The sequence below is a fragment of the Agelaius phoeniceus genome, chromosome 5 (assembly GCF_051311805.1).
Source record: "Agelaius phoeniceus isolate bAgePho1 chromosome 5, bAgePho1.hap1, whole genome shotgun sequence".
Lineage (NCBI taxonomy): Eukaryota > Metazoa > Chordata > Aves > Passeriformes > Icteridae > Agelaius > Agelaius phoeniceus.
The window spans coordinates 58,596,997-58,611,859 of NC_135269.1; positions in this window are offsets into that span (position 1 = coordinate 58,596,997).

Here is a 14,863-nt window from a genome sequence, read left to right on the forward strand (position 1 = left end):
GATTTCCCTGGGCTTCGCAGCTCATTATTCTGTATTTGATGCCATAGGTCAGATGCCTTGTTTCTCCTTTTGCCATGATATTTTATGGGATGGGCAAGATAGCAGATAAAGAAAAAGCTCCTACAGGTGAATTGTGTTGGCATTCATACCAAACAGCCTCAAAATGAAAGTGATAGCAGTTTCATAGTTCAGGGTGTTTCCATCTAGAGGGGAATGAACAGTCTGACTGTGTCATGCATCTGTGGGTATTTTACTGAGCTCTTTAAAAATACCTGCAGCTCACCCACAGTGAGTGGAATCCTATCGCCTAATTAGGTTCTCACAATTTATGTGCACTAGATTTACAAATCCAAATCTTATCCAGAAGTATCCAATGCATTTTTTTCAGCTGGTACAATTACAAGGTTAATGTAATAAGCATACTCAAATGTATACCTGGGCACAGCATTTATTTCACATAGCATCTTTTGCTGTCCAGCAGAGCTCATCCACATCATATTGCCCATGTCTGTAAAATCCTGCTGAGTCAGTGTCTCTGGTGTGCCATGTGAGCTGTGCTGAAAACCGAGCAGGCAGTAGCAGCTGCAGGATGCTCAGACTCAAAATTGGACTGTAGACCTTTCCAGGGCCATTGGCTGTTGTGTGGCTATTAGACATTTGCTTCAGCTTGACTTCATCCAGCCCTCTCTCTTCCATACTGAAAAAAAAGTCAACAGATCAAAGTCTGGCAGAAGTTCTCCTTGAGCTTAATGTCATGTATATAAATGGGTTAGTATGCACAAATTTCAGACCTTAATTACAAAGGTTTTTTATCCATATTGGTATTAAAAAATATTGGTGCTATAGTAAAATTATTCTATTCTACGTTATGTTTATTTCAGCCCTACAGTATTACCCACATATTTTCTGTCTTGTATATTTCACTGTCTTGTATATTTCACTCCAATTCCAGACTGTTCTGGAACTGATCTAGCAAGTGACATTTAGCTTCTTACCATGTTTCATGCAAATTCCCTGGTATGTGTCCATTCAGTAATAAAGCAGGAAAAAGACATAGGTCCTGTTTCTATGCAGGATTTTTCTCTGTGTTCCCCATTTCCAGAAAACATACAACCCTTCTGTCAAAATGAGCTTTTATTTGATTTTTTTTCCCAACTTGTTCAATGTAAACAAGCAGAGTGCTATACTGTTAACTTGGCTGCACCAGGAAACTTGAATCAAATCTGCTTTTCATTTCTTATAATGTGAATAACCCGCACCCTCCAGCATCCTATTCATCTCCTTGAAGGAGTAACTTGAATAATATAAAGGGCACAATATCTCCCTTTTTTTTATTGTGTGAGTATGTAGCTAAATTGCCAGTGTCTAGTTTATCTTTATATAAAGCTGTATAGGCTAGATGGTAACATTTACAGATTTGTCCAATCTCACAGCTAAGGAATGAGGCTTTCCTAAAGGTCCTCTCCCCTCAAGGCTACAGCACCACAGGTACCAACCACCTCTGGTCACTCCCTGAGCAGCTGCAGAGGGATGGGGGACAGACTTCAGGGCTGGGGAGCAGGGAGGGAGTTCACAGCTCTGGTCCCTGCTCGGTACTTGGAGGAGGACTCTGGGAACACCCCTCATCACTCCCTGGCAGCCATCCCAGTGACAGTGCCACACTTTCACTGCCTCCATTCTCCTGCCACACTTTCACTGCCTCCATTCTCCTGCCACATGACTCAGCACCATGAGCTTCATTCACTGGACAACCAAACAAAAACCTGTGCTTGCAAGGATGAGTGCTCTGCTTGACACACACACAGCACACCCTGCACAGATGATGAGGCTGCCCACAGAGTTCCTGTAAGCCTCAGAAGCTGCTTAAAATCACTGAGCTACACACAACCTGAATGAGCCAAGCAGACCCCACTTAAGGGTCAGAGCCCTGTGCTTTGACCTGTGGATGTTTGCAGACAAGCTGTATCAGCTGTGCCTATGCTGTACCAGCTGGGTTTGAAATTATCTAATTGAAATAAACCACTTCCAATTTTTTAACTGATAACTTAGCAGTGCTAAATAAGCCAATTTAATCAAAGATTTGGCTTGTTAGTTGCTTATTTCTTTGACCTGTTGAGCATTTCATTTAATTTGAAGAGGAGATTCTGCTAAGCAACGGAGGTGACTTGGTTTCATTGAGACAGGCAATAATACATAAATCACTGATTTCTGATTAATCTGTGTCAAATAGATTAATTGCACCATGACTGGTAGAAGGCTTCAAGAAAAATCCTTAGGTTTTGTCAATCAAATATTAGGTTTTGTCAAGTTAAGCATTTCCCCACCATTATGGAAGGCAGTGATTCTTTCAGATACAGACAGTGGAACACAAACTATTCAAGTGCTATAAAAGAATAATATTGAAGGACATTACATCTCGTCATCTGCATAGTTCATGCTGCTTTATTAAATTCACACACACAAAATAATCAGCTATATATCATCTCATAAGTGACTATTGTTTTCTTGAATGTATATACTAAATATAATCTTCTTTGCCACATACAAGCCACAATTTATTCCATGACTTTTAACACACTGTGAAGCCTAAACATTAGGCAAATAGAAGATAATGCATAAATTAAAGTGAGCAAAATTTATATTATATTCATTTATACAGTAATTTGAAAAATGGGAATATTTGGGCTTATATAAGTGGCCACAGATTTTCTCTCTGCTTTTTGCTTGTCCATGTCTGCCTATGAACTGTGTGACCCAATAATTCCTTGTATTCCAGTATCTTCTGATACAGGAAAGGTAACTGAACTCCTATGCAACTGTGTTTCATGAGCTGTTGCTGATGGAAATTATGTCAGCAACATTCATGCATCAGCAATACTCACTCCATTTTCTCTCATAAGCACTAAACTCTTCAACATTAATGTATACAGTGCTTCCAGCTTTCTACTTGGCAAAGTGAAACTTCTCTTTGTATTTTCTGCTTGATGCCTTGGGCTTACATGAACCTTAGGCTTTTCCAAAGTCACCTTTTGAAAGATCTCTGCTATGAACAAAACTAAACTTCTAAAAGCTGTTACAATTTGATTTTTAAGAACTTTCTGGAAGTAGTTTTTTCTTCTCTGACTGGCTTCTCATTTTAAACTGCAGGTCTTGGAAAGCAGTCAAGCCTATAAAAGACATTTTAAATACCTACCATTTTCTTCCCATCACTCACTAAGACTTTTGGTTAAATAACAATGAGTAAAGAAAAGTGTTAAGCCACTCTTAACTGGCAGGCTAAAATATACAACAGGGGAGCATTTGCTTCCAATAACTGTGGAGAACAAAGCAAGCTGCAAACTTGGCTCATGACAGGATGGGGGGAAGTAATCTCAAAGTTGAGAAGGAAAAAAGGAGTGCAAGGTGATGTTTATGTAATCAGAATAACTGCAGATAAGGAAAGGAAACAAACTGGTTTAGTACAGATGTCTGTGGGGAGAAGAAGGTAGAGAAACCAGAAAGGACAGGGTGGAGAAGGAAGAGGGATTTCTGGAATCAAAGCCAAGCAATGGCTCTGCAGGGTTATTTCTGGAGCTGATCAGCATAAGAGGAAAAGCAACATGAGGCACCTCTGAAGTGAGAAGAAAGGAAGTTGGTGTTTTCCATCCACCTTCCAGAAATGAATGAACTGTACAGGAGAAAATACAATGAAAAGAAACATATGATAAAAGGATCATATCTGGAGCTGAGCAGAGGATTCAGTGGGAATAGAACCGCTACACTTGATGAAGAAAGAAAGTATTTCATTGTGTACTAATGCTTTTTACTCATAAAAATTTTATAACTATATTGTTGTTAACAAAGCAGTGTCATTTTCTTGGCCCCTGGCAGGCCAGAGTGGTTGTGTTCTATAACAAAAATGTGCTTTTGCCCATACACTTATTTGTCTTTCTTCTGGGCCTAAGGAATGCTGTAATTTGTACTACTATTACTGCTGTCTATACTAAGATGGTCATATCAGGGTCATATATATTTTGATATAAACATGCATATTGTATTATATCCCATGTAGCACAAATACACATTAGATCCCCATTGAACCAGTACTGCCAGACTAGAAGAAAATACATGAAAAAAACCAGAGCTAAAACATATCTCTGTAGCAGACCTCCAATATGTGATCTTAAACAGATTCATGATTCAAATCAGTGGATATCACTAAGAATGAATATGCCTTTTATGTCACTGTGTTTTGAGGATTTGTTGGTTAACTGAAAGTTGGGATCACCTGTTCTGCAGTAAAATCTTGCAAGTTCACCCTGGCAACTGGAAGTCCCTTCAGGTATTGAAGGAAGAATCTAAATAATGGACATGAGTGGAAAAAAGACCAGAAAGTAGTCTTTATAATAATGTAATTTAGTTCAATCATTTATCATAATACTATTATAATCTAGCACAGTATGAAGAAAAAAATAAGTCTTAGCAGGACAAGATCTTACTGGGTCTTTGGGTTGTTAAATACCTCCCAAGATTAGCCAGGTCCTGTAGTTTTTTGCAAGGGACTTAATCCTGTGGGTCAGAATCTTGTGCTTCTAAACCTGGTCCTTGGGCCTGACTCACCAGTGCTTTGAAATAAACCCAACATGATCAGGATAACTGAATGTTATGCTGCCTTCATGTCATTGCAAAAGACTCCAGAGTAGTAACAGTGTAGAGCAGTAACAGTGTAAAGTAGTAAAGTAGCCAGCTACTTCACACATCTTAACCAAAGCCTGTACAGCCTTTTCCTTCTCGTAGAGAGAAACTGAGGCAAGAAGGACACGTGAATTGCAGATGCCTGTAGAAGAGATGCTTGTCAAAAACAATATTAGGGCTGATTCCTGTGCCTGCGCAAACACCATTAGACCACACCTTAACGAGATGAATTATTAATACAAAAGCTGCACGGGAAATTAATTTCTGCTGCCTCTCACCAAAACCAGCTGTTCAGACTTGAATGTGTCACAGTTGCACAACATAAATTTTGGCTTAAGGATACAGTTACCCAACATGATGGATTTTTCATTATGTCCTTCCTAATAGTATCCTCATCCTTCCTCTGTCCTTCCCATTTCCCTCTTCACCACTGTGATTTCAAGTTTCGGTTCAGCCTTCTGGAAAGTACTGAATTATGGGAGTCCTGTATTTGTATGGTGAGCACAGTATTAGCAGTCCCCAGGGCAGACTCCTCTGGGCAGCATCCTCTGTGCAGCCTTGCCAATCTGCCCTGGATAAGATAGAAAAGAAATTACTTTATATATTTAAATGATAAGAATCAAACCCTAGCACATCCCAGATGGAATCAATGTTAAGTTACACATCTCTGGTAAAATATCCAGATGAAAGTAGTTCCAATGAGAATGGGAAATTTTCTGTTTCCCTACAGAACCTGCAGATGACTACTAGCAGAGGTTACTTGCTTGCCAGTTCTATTATTACACTGTGTAAACATCTTATCCTGCTGAACTGTGTTCCCAGACTCCCTCCCACTTCTCTATTTCCTACTCATGGAGTGCCCAAGACCCAGATGGTGAATTCTTCAGCTTAGAACCTGTACAATTTTTTACAAAATCCCATTTCCTAATTGGCATCCTTAGGCATTACCACAGTAAAACCAATAAATAGTAATAACAAAAAAAGAAGGATGGAAGGTGGGTGAAGACGTGACTAATTACCTAAACAATACTTGGACCACAAGCCACAGGCAACATAGGAGCTTGGGGAAGAACAAGTGGGTGGAGAGTTACCTGAACAACAGAGGGTTGGGCAGGTAAAGAGTAGATATTGCAAGACAAAACTGAGGGTTTTTATTTTGATAGCATCATGGAATTTATAAATTAAGGGATGACAGCTGTAGATTAAGCATGGCACAGGTTGCTTTACTCTCTCTGTGAGTGCAGGCTGGCTTGGCACTGTCACACAGAAAAAAGCTCATGGAAACAGTGATATAACAAGCTGGGAGATGTGAGAGGCAGAAGTTCCCAAGCCAGGTTTGCAGAAGGACCACGTGCTGTACCATGGCAGCTGCAGCACCAAGCCTCACCTCCCCTTTCTGTGAGGAAGGATGTGCTTCCATCTCAGGGCTGGACTTACACTTGGGTGGAGGAGAGGCATGCACTTATCCAGGTAGTAGCAATGGTTAAACAACAACTCCTCACCTTCCCTTGGAAAAATGCAAGAAACTGAGCCTTGTTTACCTTAATATTTATTTTAATTTATTTTCATACCACTCACTGTGTGTATATCACTTGGAAACACTTAGGTCAAAAGATGATACAACAGTGACTGACTGAGTTTTATTTAAATTTATATTTGTGGACTGGGAGCATAGATATAGTTGCTCCTGAAATGAAAGAACACTTCTTTGCACAGTGGGTAATGAACTTCTGGAATTCATTGCCACAGGAGATTGGGAAAGCAGGCTATTAGCAGGCATAAAAAGGATTAGACAAGATTTGTGAACAATGCCTTTATTAACAGATAATAAAAGGAACAGGCAGTCCCAATGTCTGTGGGCTTAGGAGACTGGACCAGAGGAAGAGGCCAGGTACACATGCTCTCCCTCAAAAGCATCTCCTATGTTCTCAGACTATGCCATCTGGATCTGCCTTGGCATCTCTGTTAATGTTGTGCTGGGAGTGTGGGGCACTTTCCAGGCTCTGCTGGGGTCTTCAGAACCTGTGGCTCAGCCAGGGCAGATGGCCAGCACCCCTGCAGCTACCCCAGGGCATCACAGGCACTGGGCAGCAACAGCACCTGCAGAACAGTTCTTAATGCTCTGATGGGTTAAGCCCTAACTGGTGCTGCTCAAAGAGGGCCAGAAACCAGCATGGTGGAGTTGAAAAGGAGGTATAAAGAACAAAAAGGAACTGGCTTTAACAAACTATTCACTGGGGATCAGGAAAATATAAATGGAGGGAGACAGAAAATTCTGTTAATACAGTGCAAATTTGATAATTGTTTGGGATAGTACCAAAGGAACTCACGCTCCAAAAAGTGAATAAAAACAAGTATTCCTTTATTTCAGGGGACCCACTAAAAGGACAAGTGAACATCAAACTAGACATGACTTTTCAGCTGTCTCTTTTTCCAGCTGAATGCTCTAAATACATTTGATTCTGCTCATACAATTTCTGAGTACTTCTACTGCCCTTTTCTGGATTCTTCCAATTCTGTTACCTCCTGCCTGAAATCAGGAGAATATACTGAAACTACACTCCATGTTAGGCTGCACCATGGATTCTTACCCTAGCACAGGGATGTTCTCTGTTTTTCTCATTTTGTTTGCAAGTCCTGAGGCTGTTTGTCTGATTGACCAGCACTGAGCTGGCATTTGTTATTCACCATCTAATATCTTCTTCCTGTATGGTAATAGTGAAATCTTTTTTTGTTTTGTTTTCCCTGTAAATGGAAGACCATCTTCTCCTCTGCCTTTGTGCTCTGAATTTCATTTACCACTTTCTATCACTGCGTCATTCTGTATTAGGAGATTCTTCTAGATATTTTCATAACTATTAAAGTTATTATCTCATTGTCTGGCTTTCCATGGAAAATGTGGATCTTAGCAAATATTTTTCTGAGGCTTAGATAATCAAAGCATTGAAGAAATTAGGGCTGTTTTAGAAAAATATGAGGAATGAGGAGGACCTGTAATATGTGATAGACTGGTACAAGAGAAAATCCTTAAATTAGCTCTGTGTGTGCGTGTGTGTGTGTGTATCCCTGGTTACATAATAGCCACAGAGCACATAACTAAAGAACAGAAATACCTGGAGGGAATGAGTGAACAGAGGAACAGGCTGTGATTGAGAGTACAGAAGGAGGATCTCAGGAATGAAGTTCATTACAGTGGTCCATGTTCATATCCAAGAAAATCTCTTTGGGAAAGTGAGAAATCCCTCACTACTGAGACACTGTAAATGCCACTGGCAGAAAAGGACCAGGAGCAGCAGCAGTGTCCATTCAGAAATTACTGTGACCTCATTTGTATCTCTAGGCCCATGGACAATGGCTAATCAACACAAGAAAGAATTCTGGTTTCTTTATGCTTTTTCTTCTGCGTTTTCTGTTCTTTGAGTGAAGTCCTCCTGTAACAAATGTGGCAGTGTAATGTAAAAAATGTCCCTCACAACCATTGAATAGTAGTATAGTAGAGAAAAGAGCACCACCTAGTGCTAAGTGCTGTTTCTCGATGCTGAGGTGTCTCCATACACTCTTCTGGATGTCTTGATTTTAGTGTTTTCCTACAGTTTACCCATCCAAAGAGGATGTAATCCTTGGCATCGAGGAGTATCCAGGCTCCTGATAAGAGCAGCTGGTTCATCAAGAGCTCAACATCTAAGAGTTTTGTGCACACTAAGGTAATGCCCTAGGCACCTAGTTCACATAATTGTGGTTATTTGTCTGATTCATTCGGGCTGGATTCTGCTGCCCTTACTCACCCAATGGAGTTTTGTGCTCCACAGATAAGTCTCTCTGCTTTCACTCTTGTGAAAATTCATCAACACTTATGGGACAGGCTTAAGATACCAGAAGACCAATCTTCTAATTCTTGCACTAATAAAGCCAAGGATTCATTGCGTTTACAGTCTGATCTTACACTCACATCAAATTTTCTAGCTTTTCTTGGGTATGTGAAAGTTGTACTTTTGTTTGTTTGTTTGCCTGTTGAGGTTTTCCTGTTTGATTGGGGTTGTTTATTTGTTTGTTTGTTTTTAAATTATCCAGGAGATCTTCAGAAAAAACAGTTTTACATGAGAGTTGCCTTCACTATCATGATGATAGATCATACGCAACCTTAATTATTTTTTAAGCATTTATAGAGCATTATAAGAGATGTTATTGTTTGTTTTCTTCTGATTATCAATCCACATTATGTTAGTGTTCCTATTTTCGGTCTTCAAAGCCTTCCACTTTGTATCACAGCACTGAGTTTTCTGTCATAATGAAATTAAAATTTCAAAAGAAGACAAGAAGCAGGTAAATCAACTTGGAATAATTCTGCATCAGCTATCATTATGTATTATTTAAATAGCTCCAGACTTGAAGATACATGTAGCATTGGTTATATGATGTAATTTACATATAAGTGTCTATAGTAAAATGAAATTTAAATGTCTTATTCCATTGAAATTTGTGATCTTTGCTGACACCTATGGCCAGATTAAATTTCTCTAATAATGGAGTTATTTTTTACTTTGAAATTACTCAGCATTCACCATCATTTTAACAGGAAGATGATGAAACTCAGCTGTTCAAATTCCTTCCACATCCTCTGATTTGCAAAGCACAGTTTAGCCCAGAGAGCTTTTTATTTCTGTCCTTTGTAGTCCTACATTTTTATCCTATCTGGCCAACTTCTCCAAGTGCAGTCTTCACCTGAAAAGAAATGCTCTGTGACACCCAGAGCTTCTTCTGCCATATTGTGTCTGTAGTCCCACTGTTGCAAATATTGCCACCCACTAATGATCATTTCTTAGTTTAATTTCTAAAATATCAGGTGATTGGTTTGGATGTTTTTCTTTATAGGAATGTTTTCTTGTTTTGTGGGGTTTTTTTTGTAGCTTATAGGATCTTGGTTTAGTCTTACACATTTTTGTCCTTTATCAAGAGAAAACAGTGGAATATGTCTGTATGAGTATGTGCTGTATGAGTGTGTGTGTGTGTGTGTATACATATAGATAAAATACTTTGTAAAGGGCTGGGATTTTGCATCTTTTCTATAGTAACAACTGTGGGGAGCATGGGAGAGTCTGTGGGGAGTATCTCATTGCACGTGGGTTTAATTCTGTCACCACACTCAGCAACAGAACATCTATTCATAGCTACACTACTGGCACAGTAATTAAGTAATTGGCAGGGACTAATTGATAAAATACAGCTACAGTGAATTAAATAGCCTGTGCACCTCTAACTAGGAGAGTTATGAGTTCATACTTTTTGTCCTCAGGAAACTAACAAACTCCTGAGAAATGAAACCAAAGCAAAATTATGCTTTGCTATGAGTAAACCAAGAGCAATAAGGGACTCTGGCAACTGCATAAAGTTCAGGTTTATGGCCCCATGCAAGGAGAGTGTGCAGCCCTACATTAATGATGAGCAGTAGCAGCTAAGATCCCTGCTGTCACCAAGGGCCTGCTGCTCTGCCCTCCCCAGTCTGGCACCTTGGCTTTTTCTTCTAGAGGAGGCAGAGGTCACCAATCCTACCCTTCAGACCGAGTGGGGCTGGACTTGCTTTATACCAGGGCAAGGAGAGGGCAAGCCCTGCTCCACTCTGCCTGGAAGCTGTTCAAGCCTCCTTCCCCTGTTTGTTCCACAAGGTCTAGGGAAGGAAAAAAGCATACCTGTGTTAATGCCAACTTGGGAGAGTCAGTTATTCCCTAGGGACTTCTTTCTTTTCTCACACAGCGTGCCCACTGTCAGGAACGTTTGGCTAGTTGCAAGCAAGAAGCCAGAGTCCTGCCCTGCTGTGATGATAACTTTTGCAGGAGCAAACTAATGGCATCTATTTAAAAATTGTTACAGACCAAAGATTTTTTTTTCCCCAGACTGTCTATTTGTTCCCAGTTCTGGTTTTGTTCTGTGTTTTCAATGAGCATATAATTACCATGAATTATATAGCAGAACAGGGTGTGTATAAGGCACACCTTGAACAAGCAGGTTCTCATTGGCTTGAGCAATGGCTTGAGAGATGTTGTTTCCCAAGCACAGCTTGCAAACCCACGGTCTGGGAGGCTTCTGCTGAAAACTGTTTTGTTTTAAAACTTTAAAAAGTGACATATCATACCTCCTGCTATGACAGAGCAATCTGTAGCTCTTGGATTAACTAACCATAGCCTCTCCTTATAGCAAACATAGAAACAATAAAGATCACAGACTAAAATTATATTAAAGCAGATACAGATATTGACTGTCAATCATTTTTAGCAGATGTCTAATAAATCCTTCTTTTTATGTTTGGGCAGGGCAAAGTAACCATCTTGCAGATTTCATCACCATATTTCAGTTTAGTCCTAAGATTATTCACAGAATAGTTTGGTTTTGAAGGGACCTTATAGATCATCTTGTTCAAACTCCCCTGCTATGGGCAGGGACACCTTCCAGTAGATCAGAGTCCCATCCAACCTGGCCTTGAACACTTCCAGGTCACCAAGATGAGACTGACTAACCTGTAGTTCCTGATATCTTTCTTTTTTCTTTTTCTAAAAATGAGGGTTATGCTTCCCCTTTTTTAGTCTGTGGTAACTTCACTGGACCACCACAACTTCTCAAATATGATGTATATTGGCTTACCCTCTCCTCCCACCTCAGGACCCACAGATGGCTCCCATCAGGTTCCATGGGCTTGGTCACACCTTCAGGTACCTTAGATGGTCTGAAACCTGATTTTCTCCAACAGTGGGCAGTTCTTCATTCTCCCAGTCCTGCTGACTTCCTCTTTGCATCACTCCTGACTTTGGAGGAAGTGACCTTTGAATATTGACCACCTTTCTCAGGCTTCTCTTCCCTCCAGGACTTTCTCCCATGGCACTCTATCAAGCAGATCCCTGAACAGGCCAAAATCTGCTCTGCTGAAGTCCGGGGTATTGAGCTTGCAGTGCACCCTAATCACCACCCTGAGGATCTCAAATTCCACCACTTCATGGTCACTGCAGCCCAGGCTGCCCGGGAGATTCACATTCCCCACCAGATCCTACTGTTGGTGAGATCCTATCCCTTGGAGGAGTTACTACCAATGCATTCCAGGAGCATCCTGGATTGCTTATGCTCTGTTGTGTTGTCCTTCCAGCAGATTTTGGGGTGGATGAAGTCCCCCATGAACACCAGGAGTTCTGAATGTGAGGACACCCACAGAGGACCTCATGTGGTTCCTGGCCTGGCAGCTGTAGCAGACCCCACTGCAATGCCCCTGTCCCTGCCCTCCCTTTAATCCTGACCCACAGGCTCTCTCCTCTTTGCCCCAGACTTTGCTCCATGCCCTCCAGCTGGTCACTGGCACCAGGGCAGCACCCTCCCCTCATCTCTCCTGCCTGTCCTTCCCAAAGAGCCCTGTCCCTCCATTGCAGCCCTCCAGGCACAGCTGCCATCCCAGGACAGGAGAGCACAGCCCTGCAGGGGTGTGCACGTCTCTGCCTCCTCCAGCTGATCCCCTGTGCTGAGTGTGCCTGCACAGGGGCAGTGAGGCTGTGGCCCCAGTGAAACCAACTCTGCCTGGAGTGTCAGGAATTCCTTTGTGCTGCCCTTCAGGTGCTCTCCTGCTGACCTGTGATTGCACTTCAATGTCTGGGCATCTCTTGCTTTCCCTGGCATCAAATGGGCAGGACTGGAAAGGACCAGTCCTTACCAGAGATTTCCCTCCCCTGGCACCCTTACTTTAAAGCTTTCTTCACCAGCTGGGCAAGCCCCTGACCAAAGATGCTCTTCCCTTTCTCTGCCAGGTGGACCCCATCAGTAGTCCAGGTTTCTCAAAGTGGGAGCCATGGTATAAGCAGCCAACCCCTGGCTGTGGCCCCAGTTCTGTGACCATTTGTTGAGTCACCAGGTTCAACTGGCCCTTTCAAGCCCCTTCCCTTTGACCAGAAGAACTGATGAAAAAATAACTGCTCCCCAGAGCCCTCAGTCTCCCTGCTCTGAAGTCCTTCTTGATACCTCTTGTTACAGCATTAGCTTGATACCCCTGTACTCAGTCTGTAACAGAAGCCTTTCATGAAGGCATCCTGAAGGCTTCAACATGCAAGGTGATTAAAAAACTACAAAAAACTAAAGAGAAGAGCAAATCATTGTCAGACAAGCACAGGGATAGAAGGAGCTCACCTGCCTGAAAATCAGTGCTGCTGCTCCAGTCAAAAGAGGTAACTGATTATCATTATAGGCACAGGACAAATACACAGGAAATATTTATTTATATTCATTCTTCCTGTTTACTTTTTTCCTGTGTAGATCTGCTCAGTCTAATTCCTCAGTTGGGTTGATACAGTAGCAATTCAGAATTTTTTTCTGGGAATTTGTTATGGGTACCTTCCATGCTCCTCACTGACAATGTAAAATGCAATAAACCCAACCTTCTACCTGAGTGGTGGTCAGCTCAGGTGCTAGATAGGGGCAGGACACAAAGAAGCCTTATTACAGAGTTATTCAGTATTTGAAAGTTTTTCAACACTAGTCCCTTTCACAGAGTTAAGGTTCTTAGACTGAAGACCCAAAGACAGTCTTTGTGCTCTGAATTTCTCTATTTACCTGGTAAAACAGTGACCACATTTTGCTGCTTGGCAAACTGTGGGACAAAGTTCTACCTCACTTCTTTTTTCTCAAGCATGAAGTGCATGATGTAAATGCAGGCCTGTGACACGTGTACATGACATCTCTGTCACAACATACCCTCAGTCCAAGACCCCCAGTGATGCTCAGAAGAGACCAAAGTTTCCCTGTGTCCTTGGTGAGGTGCTCCTTGGTCATACAGCAGATGAGTGGTGCTGGTAGCCTGTACTTTGCCATGTGATTACCAATGATAATTACCAATAAATAACCCCTTCACATAGCAAAGTCCAAGCCACATTGTGAATAACTGGGGTTACAGTAAGCTACCCCTATGGGCAAATTTTTATATAATTGTCCACTATGGGTACATGTTCACACAGCTTCCAAACTGTCTTTCAAATTAAGCTAAACCACTCAGACATGTGGCAGCTCATTCAAACCCTGGCAAACCCTCTCAAGACCCACAGAAAGCTTGGTCAGAATTTGAGTTAAAACCAAAAGAACTGATGTAATGCTACTTTTAAGAAATAGTTCCTGCCTCCCCTTGTCTAGGCAGCAATGTGTGCAGCCATGTCATTAGAAAGGCAGAATTTGTCATTAAAGCCTTTGTGCTGCCCTTTTCCACTAAACCCTAAGCTAGGAGGCAGCAAGAATAATCAATGAGTTGTGCTTAAGGCCTGTAAGCCCAGAATCCTTCTACATAATAACACAACTCAATATTCATCACTATCTAATCTGCCATTCAGTCTTCAGCATAACTGCATGTATTTCTCCAGAATGCTCAATAAAACATCCTTAATTATACAGGCTTTTCTGTATATTTTCTAATTTAACTACTACTTACAGTATTTTTTTTTAACCTATGGGTCATGTTCTTTGAAATGAATATGAACTTTAACCTCTTACTGTCATCAGCCACCTGCTGAACTATCTTCTATTACCCAACAAGTTTTTGTGTAGAAAATACTGTGATTTATGTACTATAATACAACCCTCTATTTAGTTACAGATAAAATCTTATGAAATCTTTTCTGGGAAAACTGAAATTTTCCTGGCTTGACTCAGTTTAAAAGTATACACATAAAATAAAAAATAAAATAATCTTGTTTTGTTATATGGCATAAAGAGAAAGTTATTTTTTAAATTTTGTAGTTGGGCTGTATCTTGTCATGTTATCTTGTCATTAAGAGTTTCAAAGATGTAATGTTTTTTGTAAAGGCCAAACTCCTGCATACTCATAATTATGCAAGAGTAAAATCTTTCCAGATTAATAGGAAAATATCCAGCACTCATATTCACAAAGAAAATATGAAAACTCAGATTAGCCACATATTGAAGGTTTGCAAGTTAGAAATATTAAGATAAAAACAATCCAATATTTGTTGTTTTCTAAAAATATCACTATTTTTAAGAAAAACTGCTCAAGGTGTGGCATTAGCAAACATGAAACCTTGCTCCATTTTTTCTTCATGAAAGTATCAGAAGTGTTTGAACTCTGCATTGGAAACAGATTGTGCAAGCCATCCCCAGCACGTAGAACCTAGTTTTGAAGCATGAAGAAACAGGTTTGGAATCAGCAGGGAAATGG